This window comes from Scyliorhinus canicula, chromosome 15 (genome assembly GCF_902713615.1).
Source record: "Scyliorhinus canicula chromosome 15, sScyCan1.1, whole genome shotgun sequence".
Lineage (NCBI taxonomy): Eukaryota > Metazoa > Chordata > Chondrichthyes > Carcharhiniformes > Scyliorhinidae > Scyliorhinus > Scyliorhinus canicula.
In genome coordinates this window covers 140,366,842-140,384,947 of record NC_052160.1, presented here as the reverse complement: position 1 = coordinate 140,384,947, position 18,106 = coordinate 140,366,842, and the positions used below count along the sequence as shown (strand labels likewise).

General features: G+C 49.2%; 1 protein-coding gene across 4 annotated transcripts in view; it reads right to left on the bottom strand.

Annotated features, from left to right (window-relative positions):
* Window positions 1-18,106, bottom strand: part of LOC119978392 (prickle-like protein 1) — a 138,594-nt gene that overhangs the window by 74,608 nt on the left and 45,880 nt on the right. Inside the window, exon 1 of one of the 4 annotated variants that reach the window (XM_038820014.1) lies at window positions 5,711-5,907. The exons of the other annotated variants lie outside the window; for them this stretch is intronic. The gene's annotated coding sequence lies outside the window, so the exon portion shown is untranslated. Of the gene's footprint in view, window positions 1-5,710; window positions 5,908-18,106 lie in introns of those variants that run through there. 4 annotated transcript variants of the gene reach the window in all.

Sequence of the window (18,106 nt, the reverse complement as noted above, 5' to 3'; positions counted from 1 at the left end):
AAATAATTCTTCTATGTGGTACCAGTAAATAATTGGCAAAGAAAAATCTATACTTGACGTCAAAATGATTGGATAGTTTATTTTTCCCACTTATTCATCATCCCAGGCTGAAAGTAATATATTTATCACATTTACAGGGCACCCAAAACACTTTCCAATCAATGGACTAATTCTGAAGTGAAGTCACTGTTGTTCTGTAGGCAAACGCAGTAGCCAATCTGCACACAGCAAGATCCCAGAAAGAGAACTCCACAGCATCGAACGAGGCCAGTTGGCCCATTGTAACGATGCAGGTTCCTTGAAAGGACGAGATGCATTGTGACGATGCAGGTTCTTTGAAAGCATGCCAAGATCAAAGTGCACAATGACCCAGTCTGAGAGTCGTTGTTTGTGGATTATGTCGCGCTAACACCTCACACTGAAGCTCGTAGATTGGCTGTCCTGGGCTTGCAAAGGGGTCTGCAGTGACAATCAGCATTCGGATGACCAACGTTTAGGGCTAGGATGTAGAGACTACACCTTGACAACCTCACTCTGGAGATTGTTGACCGCTTCATGTACCTTGGATCAACACTTACCAGCAACCTGTCCTTGATGCCAAAATCAGTACCGGGATTGCCAAGGCCACAGCTGTCAAGTCAAAGTTGAAAAGTCTAATGTGGACCAACGGAAAACTTCCTGAAAATACAAAGCTCTGTGTGTTCCCAGCACCTTTCGATGCCAAAATCAGCACCGGGATTGCCAACGCCGCAGCTGTCAAGTCAAAGTTGTGTCGTTGAGTGTGGACCAACCAAAAGTACAAAACTCTGTGTATGAAGCTTGTACTCTTAGCAGCTCTCCCTTACAGTAGTGAGGCATCTACAACACACACAAGCCAAGAATAGCAACTGAACAGCTTTCACCTCCATTGCCTCAGATGAATACTGGGCATCTCTTGGCAAGACAGAGTGGCAAATATGAAAACACGCCAACGTGAAACACGTTTGCTCCCAAGTCAGTGGCAACTCCGTTAGTTGGGTCATTCTGGCGGCATCCCCAAGGAAATGCTCTGTGGCAGGCTTGCTATCAGCAAGAGGCTAACAGGTCACCATGCCTGTTACACAAGGATGTCTGCAAGTGAGGCTTCAAGTTGCCCGGGATCACTGTTGATGCCTCTAACCTGAATGTCCGGGGTCAAGCAGACAGGGATGACGTGGAGAAATCAGAGGGCAAAAGAAATGGGAAGATGGTGGCAGAGAGAACCCATCAGAAAAAACATCGCCCTTGGACCAACGCTATTCATCTGTGCCAGCTGCGCAAGGGATTGCCACTTACAAATTGCCTTCTACAGCTACAACAGACAATGATGTGGCGATGCCAACATTGGATTGGGGTGGGCACAGTATGAAGTCTTACAACACCAGGTTAAAGTCCAATAGCTTTGTTTCGAATCACTAGCTTTCAGAGCTTTCACCTGAGGAAGGAGCTGCACTCCGAAAGCTAGTGATTCGAAACAAACCTGTTGGGCTTTAGCCTGGTGTCGTAAGACTTCTTACTGTGACAATAGCCGACGTTCAATAAGAACTGACATACACCCCGGATGCTGTCCATCATCTCCCAAGTTGGACAGATTCCAATAGAATATGTACAGCAATCCATTGGATTAATGAGGATTTGTAGTGATCCGTTTCAAGCAGGTCCAACCCTAATGTGCAGAATCGTATTAAATTACCTCCTGTTTGCTGGAGGTGGCCTCAGACACTAATCTGGAGTAGTCCTGGAGTGGGTTATTGAGGATTGACAGATATAGTCTGCCAGGCTGTTCCCCGCCGATATTCTCCCCCCCCCCCCCCCCCCCCCCCCCCCCTGCGCCAGTGAGGAATGTGATCATTTCACAGATGCTGCTTTTTCCTCGAGAAGCTAACTTGCTGTTGTAACCAGCTCCACCAGACAAGCTCTGATGGTTCCTGTTCATAATGCTCGGCTGAAAGACATTTTTGCAAAACTGTCGAACTAATGGCTGATTCTTGCAGTACATCGTCACTATTGATTGAACACATTTAGAAAGCTTTGATCAGTGTGACAGGCTGTGAAAGTAACTCCACTTCAATGACAGCTTCTCAGCTGACAGACATGCAGGGAAGCTAGCTTCGGGTAGAACAACGAAAGGCACACACATTACCCACACTCACACGTTCTGTATTCATCTCACTAATGCCTTCTTCATCTCGACTACTTGTCACACAGGCTAATACACCTGTAGCACTGTTCGAAACATATCTAAATCACGTACTGACTGAATGTTTTATTCGGGCTGCGTGAAATTGACGCGATTCTGGCTCATCTGTGAGACTGGAGACCTTGGCTTTTCAAACTGCGGGTCGCGAACCAGGGGTGGGTCGCAGGTGGGTGTGCGGAGGGTCACGGAGTGATCGGTCGCGGTGTTCCCGACTGCGGGAGAAGTGCCCAATGGCCGTGACCAGCTTTTAAACTGAGAATGCCAGCCGCGGCCGGCTTAAATGCGACTGATGCAGACCTCCCGCCAGAAGAGGCGGCAGAGAGCAAGCCACACGCCTGGCACGTACACTGCATTTGGTGCAAAATCACGGAGGAGAGTGTAATGATATCTAGTATATTATCTTTGTATATATAGTATATCATTTTTGTATATAAGAATGATCATGTAGAATAATGTGTAATTATAGCATCCAGCCACTAGATAGAGTAAGAGCACATCTCACGGCCAGACGGTGGTCCACGTGCTCTTGGAGTGAGTTAGTCAAGAGGGTTAGAGACAGTCGTGTTTTTCTGTAGTTCTGTGTATTGCAGTTATTTGATCTAATATTTAGCTTTTTCAGCGTACTTAACAATTCACAATTTATAGCGTAGTGTAAATAAATTCACTTTGATTTAGTACAAAGTCTGCATTTTCTTTGTGGCAACACTACGACCGTAATAATATAAATTTAGACAAAGGAGACCGCAGAGAGATACTTCCATTTTCGAGCTGCGAGCAAGCAAGGCAACAGGACTGTGAGGAACTGAAGATGGATCGATTTGTTTGAAGGAAGTGGGAGCAAGAGACACAAACCGGCCAGGTTGGATTTTCCATCCTCACGAAGATGAAGGCAGCACTAAGGAGCCGGCTTAACTCTGCTGCACTTGATCTGCGCATTGCCCTCCCTTCCTGTGAAGCTGATTGGAGTGAGATCATGAGGACCTCGCAGGCACACCTGTCGCATCAAAGGTAAGTGAAAATGGTGGGTCACCAAGGTTGGCCAGCGGGTAAAAGTGGGTCATGGCAACAAAGTTTGACAAACACTGCTGTGGACAGCCCTATTTTTCGACTACAGGTTGATATATTGAAGAGCCAATTCTCATTTGTCTAATATCCTAGATGGGTGCAAACCCAGGCGCAGTAGTTAGCACTGTTGCCTCACGCCATCGATGACCCGGGTTCGATCCCGGTCCCGGGTCATTGTCCATGTGAAGTTTGCACATTCTCCCCTTGTCTGTGTGGGTCTCGCCCCCACAACCCAAAGATGTGCAGGGTAGGTGAATTGGCCACACTAAATTGTCTCTTAATTGGAAAAAAAGAATTTGGTATTCTAAATTTACTAAAAGAAAGATAGGTGCAAATGCATGGAGCCAACCAGATTTCCTCCACAAAGGATTTGTGGCATGGTAGGACAGTAGCTAGCACTATTACTTCCCTGCTCCAGGGTCCCAGGTTCGATTCCCGGCTTGGGTCACTGTCTGTGCGGAGTCTGCACGTTCTCCCCGTGTCTGCGTGGGTTTCCTCCGGGTGCTCCGGTTTCCTCCCACGGTCCAAAGATGTGCAGGTTAGGTGGATTGGCCATGCTAAATTGTCCTTGGTGTTCAAAAAGGAGAGGTGGGGTTACTGGGTTACGGGGATAAGGTGGAGGCATGAGTTTAAGCTTAAGTGGGGTGCACTTTCCAAGGGCCGGTGCAGACTCGATGGGCTGAAGGGCCTTCCTCTGCACTGTAAATTCCATGATTCGATAATTTGTACGTCCATCCAGACTCTGCACCGTTTCTGTTATCATTCTGTGATTTTTTTTACATTGAGTACAATGGTGTCCTGCTGATTTTTTTCAGTGAAGCTGGACTCCAGGTTGTGTAAACAAGGACCAGCCGTTACTCCAGAGTTTATTCACATTCAGATTTGACAAGTCACCTGGTTACCAGGAATACAGCGCGCAGAAGGACGTCATTCGGTCTAATTGACCTATACCATGCTTTGCACGGGCAACCCTTTTCATGTAGCGTTATAAACATAAACCTTTATCCTTTCTCCTACCGTAAGTATAATTTTGAATATTCCACCCATCTTTGAAGCGAGCTGAGCAACAGATTGGGTTTAATCTGTTCTGGTGTTTCCCAATCGAGTCCAGAAACACCTTCATAAAGAGAGTTTTCTGTCACTCAGTCAGCCATATAAAATCCAGGCAGTGGATCCTTTTTCTTCCACATTGGTATTTTTTCCTCATGAATTGATTTTCCTGTTAGCATGTGTAGATTTAAAAAATCTCTACTGTTCCCGGTTGGAGCAATCATTCATTTACCCAGGACTTATGGGCGGCATGGTGGCACAGTGGTTAGCACTGCTGCCTCACAGCTCCAGGGTCCCGGGCTCAATTCCGACCTTGGGTGACTGTCTGTGCGGAGTCTGCACGTTCTCCCCGTGTCTGCGTGGGTTTCCTCCGGGTGCTCCGGTTCCCTCTGACAGTCCCAAGATGTGCAGGTTGGGTGGATTGGCCGCGCTAAATTGCCTCTCAGTGTCCAAAAGGTTAGGTCGGGTTACTGGGATAGGGTGGAGGTGTGGGCTTCAGCAGGGTGCTCTTTCCAAGGGCCGGTGCAGACTCAATGGGCCGAATGGCCTCCTTCTGCACTGGAAATTCTATGATTCTATGACTTGATTATTTAGAACCAGCCAGCTAGACCAGCAGGTGGAAATGAGCAGGTGCTAAAAATAATGCCACCAGCTGGCATCGTGGTTCCATCCCGCTCCCGAAACATTTTCTTGGAAGAGGGATGAGAGGGTGGGCAGACAATTGAAGTGAGTAAAGGCCTCATTGGCGGAAGGCGACTGGGATTTCCCAGCCGGCTTCCAGGTTCCCCCCCAGCTGGCGTAGGGGCCAGCGTTCTAGGCAGGCCTGGGTGCCTCCCCCCACACACCCCCCCCCCCCCCCCCCCCAGTGCCTCCCTGAGTGCAGCAGCAGCCATGTGCCATCCCCGGAAGGATGCCCCCCTCTCCCCCCCCCCACACACTTCACAATGGTGACCTGGCTGCAGAGGCCTTCCCTTTCTAACCAAATCCAAAGCAATGCTGAAGCGAGGGCCCCTCCATTTTGGAAGTGATGGAACCATCAATTCAGCGAACACGTGTAGTTGGATCTGAACAGAGGCTTTAATACACTTACAATAGAGCCAGCCTATTCGTCGTTGAACTTCAGGTGAACTGGCTCTAAGGCACTGATCTTTATACATCGGTCCCAGGGGGAGGAGTCCTGGGCGGAGCCAAGGGAGGAGCCCAGTACAAACTCTCGCGTACTCCCAGAGCGACTCCCCCTGGTGGTCGGATAGTGCAACTGCACTTACAATGGGTAGATAACGAACATATATACATGGAGTGATATTGGCAACTATATATAGTGTGAATCACATTCACCACAGGAAGGTTGTCTCTCTCTCTCTCTCTCTCACTTACCTGCCCTGGCGTCGTGCTGCTGTTTTCAAGCTGGAAGGCCTCAGATAGGCCCCATAGCTGTCATGATCCTGCCTGCCCTCTCGCCGTCCTATTTGGGGAGAACCGCAGGTGGGTGACTGCTTGTCGCAAGGTGCTTCTGAGCTCGACAGCCAAGCTTCAGCAACCCACTGGGGACCCCTGCCCCGATGTTGTGGACGTGGATTGTTGTGCTGCAGGAAAATGAGCTTCCTCCTTCGGTGCGTGTACGAATGGGAATTTGTGCATGATTGTGGATATGCTGGTGACAACGTACGCACATTCGGGGGAATTGATAGGATTCATCCCTATTGGATGCATTCCAGAATAAACCAGATACGCAACGGCTCGTTTCCTTTCTGCCAACAGGCCCAGCCCAGGCTGCAGCCAGGTGCCACGCCGATAAGAGTGTTCAATTGAATGGAACTTTGTTCGACACCATCTCAATCCCCATATCTTCCTGCTGCATTGTGTCAGCATAACCTGGGACCAACCAGCAACAATGAATCATCTGTGAAACTCCTGCCTGAAAGAGGCATTTGTTTCAAGTTCAGATACCATTCATGTTTTCCTGGTTTCCGTTCTATTTAAAGCGCATCCTATCTTCGTGTTTTCTAAATCTTGATAAGGAAATTGCGTATTATCTCTTATCCACCTCCTGGTCAAAACCCAAAATACAACAACATGCTGCTACTTAACTCATTGTGCCTGCAGAAAAAGCATTGTGTGCTAGTTAATTCACATTTCCTTCGGATCATTGCCTACATTTTGAATACAAAACATTTTAAGCCGGTACCTTAATTTGATATATTAGAGGAATGTCCTTCTTGTCATGTTCACACTTCCATCTTCATTAGGCTTCCTCCTGCTCACTTGGGGCCTCCTCCATGCTGGTTGATCACCCTCCTCCCTCTCCCCCTGTCAGTCACCTATTCAGCCTCCAATCAACTGCATTTCGGACTCTCCCTGCCACAGCTTTCCATCTGGTCTTAGTTCTTCCCATTCTTCTCCTCCTTCCTGGCTGTCCCACTTCCATTACTCATCTCGCCGCATTCTCTCTCTCTCTATAACCGTACAATTTCAATCTCGTCTCAGCTACTTCCTCCGATGCTCCCACAGTCTTCACTGACCTCCTGGTTCCTAATTTTGTCCTTTCTCATAACGCCATACATCCACTTCCGCGTCCAATCCTCATTTGCATCCACTCATTGTTCCTCTTCTCTTAATATTGCCCAAGTTTGCGAAAAGGCTTTCTTTTCGAGGGGAAGGTGACCAACTCCTCAGTAAATGTCAGCTTAAACTTGCTGCTCTTGATTACCGCAGGGGTGGGGTATAGGCAGTCCCACTAAATGTGGGAGCCAGGGTTTGACAATGAGCTGTTGGAATATTCTGAAATGGAAGAGAGTGATGTCCTTGATGGCAAGAGTAAATGGAGAAGGTTTTGGAAGAGTTTCATTGATCATCTTGGTGTGAGAGCTCCACCAGATCTCCCAACAAGGCCGAGGCCCTGGGTGGAGTAGGAGAACTCCACCCTAGCAGAACCCGCCTCTGGGCTAGCAACAAGACAAAGGCAGGGACATCCACCTTCACCGTCTGCAGCCAACAGCGGCCAACTCCAGCTCACTATCTGGAATCCCTAACATGGCGTTCAAGAAGGAGACCCCAAAGTGTATAAGGAGAATGAGTAGGTTGAGGGAGTAGAGGACAGGTGTAGCCGGTGCGCGGGAGGGCCCGTGAATCATCTTCACACGTTTTGGGCATGTCCGAAACTGAAGGGGTTCTGACAGGGGTTTGCGGACATAATTCCCGGGGTGTTGGGGGTGAAGGTGACCCCGGATCTAGAGGTGGTGATATTTGGGGTGTCGGGATATCCTGGAGTCCAGGGGGCGAGAGACCCCCGACCTCAGCCCCTCCAGCCCAGCACAAGCCCTCCCCCACTACCCCCCCCCCCCCCCCGACCCCCACCTCCCAGGAAGGACACTGCTCGGCACCTTGACGGCTATTGTTGGGAGGGTAATTACCACATTGCTACCCCCCCACCCGGACTGCAAGGTTCCAGGTTGACACTGCCAAGGGGTACGGCCTGAAGGGGGCAATGAGGTGGCGGACTGAAGCAGGGGGGGGTGGGGGATCTGGGAGTGTGAGGAGGGGTGCACATGGGGGGGGCCTCTGGGGGCTGAAGAGGAGTTCTGGGACAGGGGGCGGGGGGGCTTCCCAGCAATTAGGGTGGGGTGATGCTCTGCCTACGATCCAGGGTGGGGGGGCTGCAGCAGCTAACCGAGGTCGGAACACACTTTAAAAAGGGTGCGGGTTCTGTCTGAGAGATTAGGGCCCACCCCGCTCGGTTGCAGTGCGGACCCCATGGAATGACACGCAGATGCGTTCCTACTGCCAGTGGAGACCAGTCCCCATTCCTCGGAGCACTGAGACTCCGGAACGGACAATCCCGCTCAATGTGTGAGGCACCCTCAATTACGACGCAAGAGCGAGGTCGGTAATCAAAAGGCTTTAATCTACAGAGAACTGAACAGCATCTGAGAGAAGTGTGCTCACCACATGGAGCCTTATCCTATATACTGTTTCCTGGGGGCATAGCCAGAGGCGGAGTCCCCCAGGGTTCCAAGCATCTTAAAGGGGCAAGGTATTAAAGGTCAGGTACCGTTTACAGCAGTTATTAATACCGTTCATCACAATGTGTTTTATCGATTTTCTTTAAAAGAGAAAGGATTGAATTCTGCTATTGTTGTGTACATTCTGTTCAGCTCGGAGGAGCTGAATCGACCGAGGCTGCTGAAGGTCAATAATTTTAATAAAGCGACGCGAGAGCCATCCTGTACACAGTCACTCCAACCACTTTCTAATCTAGTGATCTCGGGAGAGTTGACTGCAGCCCAACTCAGCCCTGAGTGTACAGAGCACAGAGATTTCCATCAGTATGAATTCTCTTCTAACCTCCTGGGACCCCGGGGCTTTATCTGTTTGTATTCTCAGAGTTTTAACCTTTTTTCCAGACATTTACAAGAGTCAATATTAAAACTGTGCAGGCGGCGAGCAGCCAGCCTCCATGTCCAGCTTTGCTGGTTTTGCCTGCGTTTTGTTTTGGCATTTGCAGCTGTTTTGAATCAAGGAAAAACTTGATTTGCATCACGATTGAAATACAGATTCAGCTCTGAAGCGGAACTCAATGTAAACTGAGTCCTTTCCTTAAACCAACACAGAAAATCTCACCCTTCTGGCTGCAGCTGCACTTTGGTTTCCTAACCTCTCCCCCCCCCCCCCCCCCCCCCCCGGCCAGCACTCCCCCCTCCTCGCCCCCCCACAGCCCAACCTTATCTTTTCTTCCTTCATCTCCTGATGTTGATTTCTTGTGCATGGGGAGTGCGGATATGATCACACAAACATAATCAAGAAGGCTAATGGAATGTTGTCCTTTAACAGCTCGAGGAATAGAATACAAGTTGTGGAAGTCATACTCGAATCGTAGAAAAGTTACAGCACAGAAGGAGACCATTTGGCCCACCTTGTCCATGCCAGCCCTAGAACAGCTCTGCAGCTTAGAGTACTTAAGGTGCAGATCCAGGTACTTTTTAAAAGAGTTTAGCGTCTCTGTCTCCAACTCTTTTTAAAAAATAAATTTAGAGTACCCAATTATTTTTTTCCAATTCAGGGGCAATTTAGTGTGGTTAATCCACCTAGCCTGCACATCTTTGGGTTGTGGGGGCGAAACCCAAGCAAACACGGGGGGAATGTGGAAACTCCACACATACAGTGACCCAGAATTGAACCTGGGACCTCGGCGCCGTGAGGCAACAGCGCTAACCCACTGCGCCACCGTGCTGCCCTGTTTCATACAATTCTAACATTATATCCGTACTTTTATATTCTATACCTCTGCCAATGAAGGAGAGAAATCCATAGGCACGATCTTCCCAAAAGGGAACAAAGTTCCCGAGCAGGCGCGTTTAGCTGCTGCAGTTTACAACGCGGGTACGGTACTTTGGGAAGGCTATGGAGGCCCTGGAGGATAGATTTACCATAAATGATAAAAGCCAAGCACTTTAGCAAACAAAAAAATGCCGGGAAAACTCAACAGGTCAGGCGCTATCTGTGAAGAGAACCTTTCGCTGCCGTATGGCTCTGAGGAAGAATCACATGGACCCGAGCAATTAACTCTGCTTCCCCCTCTGCAGATGCTGTCAGACCTGCTGAGTTTATCCAACATTTCCTGCTATCATTCCCAGAATGATCCCTGGATTCCAAAAGGTTAAATTAGGAGAAAAGATTAGGCAATTAGGGTTGTCGCATTCCCTGGAGTTTGGCAGGTTAAGAGATCATTTGGTCAAAATTTCCAAGATGTTAGGGAGGGGACGGATGCGAGATGGAGAGAAACCATTTCAGCTGGTCGGGGAGTCTCGGACAGTCAAAACATTAGAGCCAGATCTTTCAAGTGTGAATTTAGAAAATACTTCTTTACACAAAGGGTGTTGGAACGCTCTTCCACAAACAGCAGTTGATCAAAAGTTATTTTTAAAACTGAGATTGATAGATTTATGTTAGCCAAAGATTTCAGGGGATTATGGAGCAAAGACGCATATGGAGTTAGCTCACCTTTCATCTCATTGCATGGTGTAACAGGCTTGTGGACCTCCTCCTGCTCTAATGTTCCTGTTGATGGTCCTCCAGAAACTTATGAGTGATTGATTCTGTGCCTGTTTGTATTGGCAGACTACGCAACTGGTGAATACATGGCCATTTGGGTGATGGAGTATTTACGGGAAAGAAAATACGTAAAAAGTGTCGATTCAGATTTCCCTGATGTGTCTGTAATAATCTCACCCCTCCATGACTCATTTTTTTGTCTGAAAGCAGAAAAATGGCAATGTCCTCTAATTTAAGGGAGACAGCGGGATTAAGAAAGATGCCACAATAGAATCATACAATTTACAGTGCAGACGGAGGCCATTTGGCCCATCGAGTCTGCACCGGCCCTTGAAAGAGCACCCTACTTAAGCCCACACATGCACCCTATCCCCATAACCTAGTAACCCCACCTTGTTGGACACTAAGGGCAATTTATCATGGCCAATCCACCTAACCTGTGCATCTTTGGACTGTGGGAGGAAACCGGAGCACCCGGAGGAAACCCACGCAGACACAGGGAGAACATGCAGACTCCGCACAGACAGTGACCCAAGCCGGGAAATGAACCTGGGACCCTGGAGCTGTGAAGCCACAGTGCTAACCGCTGTGCTACCATGCCGCCCCAGTCTAATAGAACTGAAATTAGTGGCATTATGGAAGGAATTGCTACAAAATCTCGAGTACCCACAAAATGCGGCAAACTCAAATTCTCAATCTGAATTTGAACATCCGTCCGCATATTTCTTATCATCCTCGTCTGGTTTCAGTGGGTCAGATGCCCATGCAGTTCTCTGCCAATCGGGCAAAGGCTGAAATGGCTTGGCGTTGACCTCATAACAATCTCTTTCCCCTTCCATGTCTTTCCTCCTCTTTAGACCAGTGCCAACACTTGAGCAAAATTGGTAAGTCAAGTGGCAACGATTTGCATTTATGAAATTGCCATCAGTGTTGGAAAATGCCTCAAGATGCTCCCTGGGGCGCAGTCAGATGAAGATTGACAGCGAGTCAAAGTGAATATTAGGACTTGCGGCAGTAAGCATCGAGGATCCATTTAACTGAGGAGTGACAGAGAGGTTTAGGGAAGGAATTCCAGGGCTTAGAGTCTTTGGTGGCCGAAGGAATCGGGTGCTGCACAAGAGGCTAGAGTTGAAGGGGCACAAAGATTTCAGAGGGTCGTTGGGCGGGGCTGGAGGAGCTTACAGAGAGAGGAAGGGTAACAATTTTAAAATCAATATGTTGATGAACGGGGAGCCAATGAAGATTAATGGGCACAAGGCTGAAAGGCCAATGGGGTTCTGTTAAACTAAGAGTACAAAGTTTTGGTGGGTGCAGGTTTTCTGCAGGGTGTATGTGACCAGATGTGCTGATGTTCCCTCTTCACTCTGCAACACTTGGTGCTGCAACAAGAGTGGTGTGCACACTCAGCTTTGCTAATAAACACCAGAATTACATCCCAAATATTTGGATTGGTTTTGCAAAAGCAGACGTTTCAATGCTGCTGATAAATAACGTAATTCAATTGAGATACAAGTACTGCTTCATAGCATGTATGACAATTCCTCCCTTTTATTGCTGCTGGATGCAGACAGAGGGCCACGTGGAAGCTATCATGGAGGCAAAACAAAAAGGTTTAATCACACAATTCAGTGTACAAACGCCAATCCCCGAAAGGTTCCCCCAGCTCCTGGGCTTTATATCCACCAGGCCTCCCTCATCAAGGGGAAGCCCCGCCCAGTATTACATAGACCATACAGTGCATAAGGAGGCCATTTGGCCCATCGAGTCTGCACCGACCCTCTTAAGCCCTCACATCCACCCTATCCACACACCCCTCCTAACCTTTTTGAACACTAAGGGCAATTTTGCATGGCCAATCCACCTAACCTGTACATCTTTGGACTGTATGAGGAAACCGGAGCACCCGGAGGAAACCCACGCAGACACGGGGAGAACGTGCAGAATCTGCACAGACAGTGATCCAGCGGGGAATTGAACCTGGGCCCTGGCGCTGTGAAGCCACTGTGCTATCCACATGTGCTACCATGTTGCCCTATTGTGTGATGTTCCATTCTTTCTACATTCCTCCTTGGGATGTATGGATATCGCTGGTAATTGCCCTTGATCTGAGTGTCTCGCTTGGCCATTTCGAAGGGCAATTAAAAGTCAACCACCGCAAGGCGGCATGGCGGCGCAGTGGTTAGCACTGCTGCCTCACGGCGCAGAGGTCCCAGGTTCGAATCCCGGCCCTGGGTCGCTGTCCGTGTGGTGTTTGCACATTCTGCCCGTGTCTGCGTGGGTTTCACCCCCACAATGCAAAGATGTGCAGGTTAGGTGGATTGGCTACGCTAAATTGCTCCTTAATTGGGGTGTGCCTTGAAAAGTGTCCAGAGGTGGTTCACAAGAATGATCCCTGGAATGAAGAGCTTTTCCTATGAGGAATGATTGAGGACTCTGGGCCTGTACTCATAGAACATAGAACAGTACAGCACAGAACAGGCCCTTCGGCCCTCGATGTTGTGCCGAGCAATGATCACCCTACTCAAACCCACGTATCCACCCTATACCCGTAACCCAACAACACACCCCCTTAACCTTACTTTTTTAGGACACTACGGGCAATTTAGCATGGCCAATCCACCTAACCCACACATCTTTGGACTGTGGGAGGAAACAGGAGCACCCGGAGGAAACCCACGCAGACACGAGGAGGACGTGCAGACTCCACACAGACAGTGACCCAGCCGGGAACCGAACCTGGGAGCCTGGAGCTGTGAAGCATTTATGCTAACCACCATGCTACCGTGCTGCCCTAAACTCGTTGGAGTTTAGAAGGATGAGGGGGATCTTATTGAAACTTACAGGATACTGCGAGGCCTGGATAGAGTGGACATGGAGATGATGTTTCCACTTGTTGGAAAAACTAGAACCAGAGGACACCATCTCAGACTAAAGGGACAATCCTATAAAACAGAGATGAGGAGGAATTTCTTCAGCCAGAGGAATCTGTGGAACTCTTTGCCGCAGAATGCTGTGGAGGCCAAATCTCTGAGTGTCTTTAAGACAGAGATAGATAGGTTCTTGATTAATAAGGGGATCAGGGGTTATGGGGATAAGGCAGGAGAATGGGGATGAGAAAAATATCAGCCTTGATTGAATGGTGGAGCAGACTCGATGGGCCGAGTGGCGAATTCTGCTCCTATATCTTACGGGAAATTTTTTTAAAAGCCAACCACTGTGCTGTGGGTCTGGAGTCGCATGTAGGCCAGTCCAGCTCAGGGCGGCAGATTTCCCTGAAGGACATGAGTGAACCAGATGGGTTTATCGATTAGAGTTTGATGGTCACCATGACTGAGAATCACCTTATGATTCCAGATTTGACTTATTGAATTTAAATTCCAGCGGCTGCCGAGGTGGCGTTTGAACCTGTCCCCCCTAGATCATTAACCTGGGCCTCTGGATTACGAGCCCATTGACATTATTACTATACCACCTGTGTCAAAGATCCCCAGGTTTTGTAGAAGAGTAGGGGAGTTATCCCTGGTGTTCTGGCCAATGTACATCTCTCAATCAACATCATTAAAAACGGAACATTTGGGGAGCTTAGTGTGTGGTGGCTTCTTTACTGCACTTCAGAAAATATTCCATTGTCATACATGTGGTTCTGTAAATGCAAGTCCTTTTTTTTGCATATTAGTACAGGAATAAGAGGGATATATTCCCTCACCTCCCACCCACTGCCCACTCCACTTCCAATTCTTTCCGAATTGACTTCAGTTCCTCTGTTTGGCTATTCCAAATCTTGGAGTTGCCCCTGATGTGCTCCCTCAGCTCTTTACACGGGGTTGTGCCTCTGCCCCAGGGGACGATCACGAAAGGAACTGGTTCTAATTTCTGTTCTGCGATATATATCTGAAAGAGTTATTTATTTCGCCCTGACCGAAGATTTTGCAAAGAGATGAACTTTGAAAAAAAAGAATCCTATTGGACTTGTTTCAAAACCCCCCCAGAGGATTTGCAAAATGAGTTCGCAGGATAAAGAAAAATTCTGTTATTGTCCCCGAACTAGATTTTTGTCCACTCTGCTGCCTCCTCGGTGTGAGGCAGGAGGCTGCAGATTCAGACCTCATTTTGATCCCTGTGATCATGCCTCAGTTCTCCAAAGGTGGGGGCGCAGGGGGGAAAAGGCGATTGATGTGCAGTGGGGGTGATTCTGCCAGCTCCCCCTTCCTCGGGATTCAACATTCCCGTCTCAGGTGCTTCGAGTTCCGCAGTCAGGCACTGACAAGAATCCGTGTGAGGTTTGAGGGGGAGCCAAGCCTGGAGCCGGTTTGGGAAGTGTGTTTTGATGTTGGTACACTGCGGGGAACAGGAAATTGGGAACAGCAGAGTGAGCTCGATAGCCGAGCATTCATCTTTCCTTTGCCTCCGATTTCCTCCAGCATAGGAAATCGGGCAGCAGGAGCCCATGGCTAGACTGGCCATTCCGAATGAGTGAGCGTGGAGAAAGTGTCCGCAAGCAACCTTCATCGGGTCCTTTGCAGCCAAGCTTGATCTGGTCCCCAAAAGTATAGCCACACATGCGTACTTTACAGCAAAGGATCAAGAGCGAGAAAGGCAGCTTATCCTTTGCCCTCATTCCCTTATCCAATGTTATTGAAGTCAATCTTTTTTTTATATAAATTTAGAATACCAAATTATTTTTTCCAATGAAGGGGCAATTTAGCATGGCCAATCCACCTGCTCTGCACATTTTTGGGTTGTGGGGGCGAAACCCACGCAGACACGGGGAGAATATGCAAACTCCACACGGACAGTGACCCAGAGCCGGGATCGAACCTGGGACCTCAGCGCCGTGAGGTGGTTGTGCTAACCACTAGGCCACCGTGCTGCCCTTGAAGTCAATCTTTTTTTTAATAAATTTAGATTAGCCAATTATTTTTTCCAATTAAGGGGCAATTTAGCGTGGCCAATCCACCTACTCTGCACATTTTTGGGTTGTGGGGGCGAAACCCACGCAGACACGGGGAGAATATGCAAACTCCACACGGACAGTGACCCAGAGCCGGGATCGAACCTGGGACCTCAGCGCCGTGAGGCGGTTGTGCTAACCACTAGGCCACCGTGCTGCCCTTGAAGTCAATCTTAACCTCCCCTCCATCACTGCTGCCCAAGGCTGCCAACTCACTCTGGGGTTACCCTGGAGCATCCAGGAAGAGAAGATGGGGGCCAGAATCGGTACTGCCCGCGCCCGTTTCACACCATCGGAGAATCGCGCCCTAATTGTGGCCCATGCGTGTGTGTGTGAGAAAAGCAAACTTGGCAAGCTGCAGAACTGTTTCAATGCTGCGTCTTTTGTAAAATTGGATGGTGGCAGTACAATTCAAAGGAGAGCAAAAGTCAATGGGCAGCACTGTGAGCAAAAGGAACTCATTTAGACTTTGTTTCCTCTCATTGTAGATGTCTCTACAGATAGTGCAATTACTTTAGTACTCGGCTCTGTTACTACGCAATGATATTCACAACAGAAAACTAGTAAACAGAGGGACGATGAGGAGTGTGATAGAGTGGGCAAAGAGAGAAAGGAAAAAAAAGAGGAGAAAGAGAGGAGGAGGTGGGAGAAGAGGAGGGGGAAGGGGAAGGGAGAGAGAGAGGAGGACGAGGCAAGTGAGAGAGAAGAGAGAAAGAAAGAGGATGAGGGTAAAGGGAAGAGAGAGTGAGGAGGAGGCAAGTGAGAAAGAGAGGAAGAGAGGGATAGGAGAGAGAGGGGGAGGGCGAAGATAGAGAGAGAAGAGAGAGGGGGAAAGGGAAGGAGAGAGTAAGAGAGCCGGCGAGAGTGGGGGAGAGAGAGGGAGGGGGAGAAGGGAGGCGGAGGAGAGAGAGGGGAAGCGGGAGATAGAGAGAGCGAGGAGAGGGAGAGACAAATGGGGTAGTAGTAGGGAGAGACAGGGAGAAAGAGGAGGAGAAGGAGGAGAGAGGGGAGGAGTGGGAAAGAGGGAGAGGGAGGTGAGGAGGGAGGAGGAAACAAACGGGAAGACAGACAGGAGGAGAGAGGATGGGGGATAGGGCACGAGTTAACAGCCTCCTCGTGCCCATCCTGATGTTGAGATGAGTCCACTGCAACATTCGACTCGCCTTGTGTGATTTAACAAGTCCCGCGAGATGTTGTGATCTGCATCTTGCTCTCACTGGGCGTGCTCCAGATAATGGCTCATTTAAATATTCATTAGCGGGATTCGCCTGCCGCCCAGCACCTAACAACTGCGCGGGAAAGACCCATCCAGGGCGCCATTTAGTACTGGTTTCCACCAACGTGGGCCTGTCCCAATGGCTACTGGGGGCTCTCCCAGGCCGTTGGAGACCTCCCTCACCCTCTTTCTCCTTCTCCCTCTTTCTCCCTCCTCCACCCGGAGGTGCCATAGAGGAGGTTCCCAGGATTGCATAGTCACCCGGGAAAAAGGTAAAATTCAAGTTCTGTTACAAGGTGGGGTTATGGTCTTGCAGGGTAGGTGTTTGCAGAGTGAGATGGGTCATGGATGTTGGCAGCAATCGGTGGGGGGGGGGGGGGGGGGGGGGGGGGGGGGGGGGGGGGGGGGAGGGGGGGTTGCTTTGAGCAGCACAGGTTAGTTCCAATCCAGCTGACATAGAGTCATAGTCATAGGATTTACAGTGCAGATGGAGGCCATTCAGCCCATCGAGTCTGCACTGGCCCTTGGAAAGAGCACCCTACCCAAGCTCACGCCTCTACCGTATCCCCATAACCCTGTAACCCCACCCAACCTTTTCTGGGCACTCAGGGCAATTTAGCATGGCCAACCCACCTAACCTGCACATCTTTGGATTCTGGGAGGAAACTGGAGCACCCGGAGGAAACCCACGCAGACACTGGGAGAAGGTGCAGCATCCGCACAGACAGTCACCCAAGCCGGGAATCGAACCTGGGACCCTGGAGCTGTGAAGCAACTGTGCGAACCACTGTGCTACTGAACTGCCCTGCTGAACATGCAGCCTGCACAGTTTTACCAGGCATGCAGGCCGCATGTGGGCAGGCTTGCCTGGATGGAGTTGGGAAGGTTGCAGTGGAGGTGGGAAGAGGCTCTTAACTGATCAGTAATTGGCCACTTAAGGGACTCAAGTGGAGGCAGGGTGGGAGGGGCTTCCTGCCAGAAGAACTTATTTCTGGTTGGGGCAGGTTCCGGTCCCAACGTCAACCCTCCAATTTCCCGGGCCTGCCTGCCCCCTTCCTCTCCCCAGGTGGGGCAGAAGGTTCCGGCCTGTGTTACACCTGTCCTGATCTTTATTTATATTAAGATCAGTGGGAATGAAAATGGGGCAAGATGCGAAAGCGGTTGCGATCCACGGCTGCCTGATTTACATCATCAAAATCAAACCTAACGTGTGAAGAGAAACCTTCCGCAATCTGTCGCAAATTTGTTCCCTTCCTGACACGCCAAACCCTGCAATCTGGTTACAACCTAAATACTTGCCTCTCTGCTATCTATTGATGTTGTATGTAATATAATCAAATATTAATTTAAACAAAAATAATAAAAGGGACAATTATAAAACTTGGGAGAGAAAATCCGACAGATCCTCCAGGCCGGGGGCTATGTTATCAGAAACAAAGATTTGTTGAAGGCAAAACTAATCTTCCCTTTCTGTGTTTTTACCCCTTTATCGTTGCCCCAAAAATGGATGCAGGGCTAACATGGGAGATGGCAATAACATGGTGGCCAGGTGTAC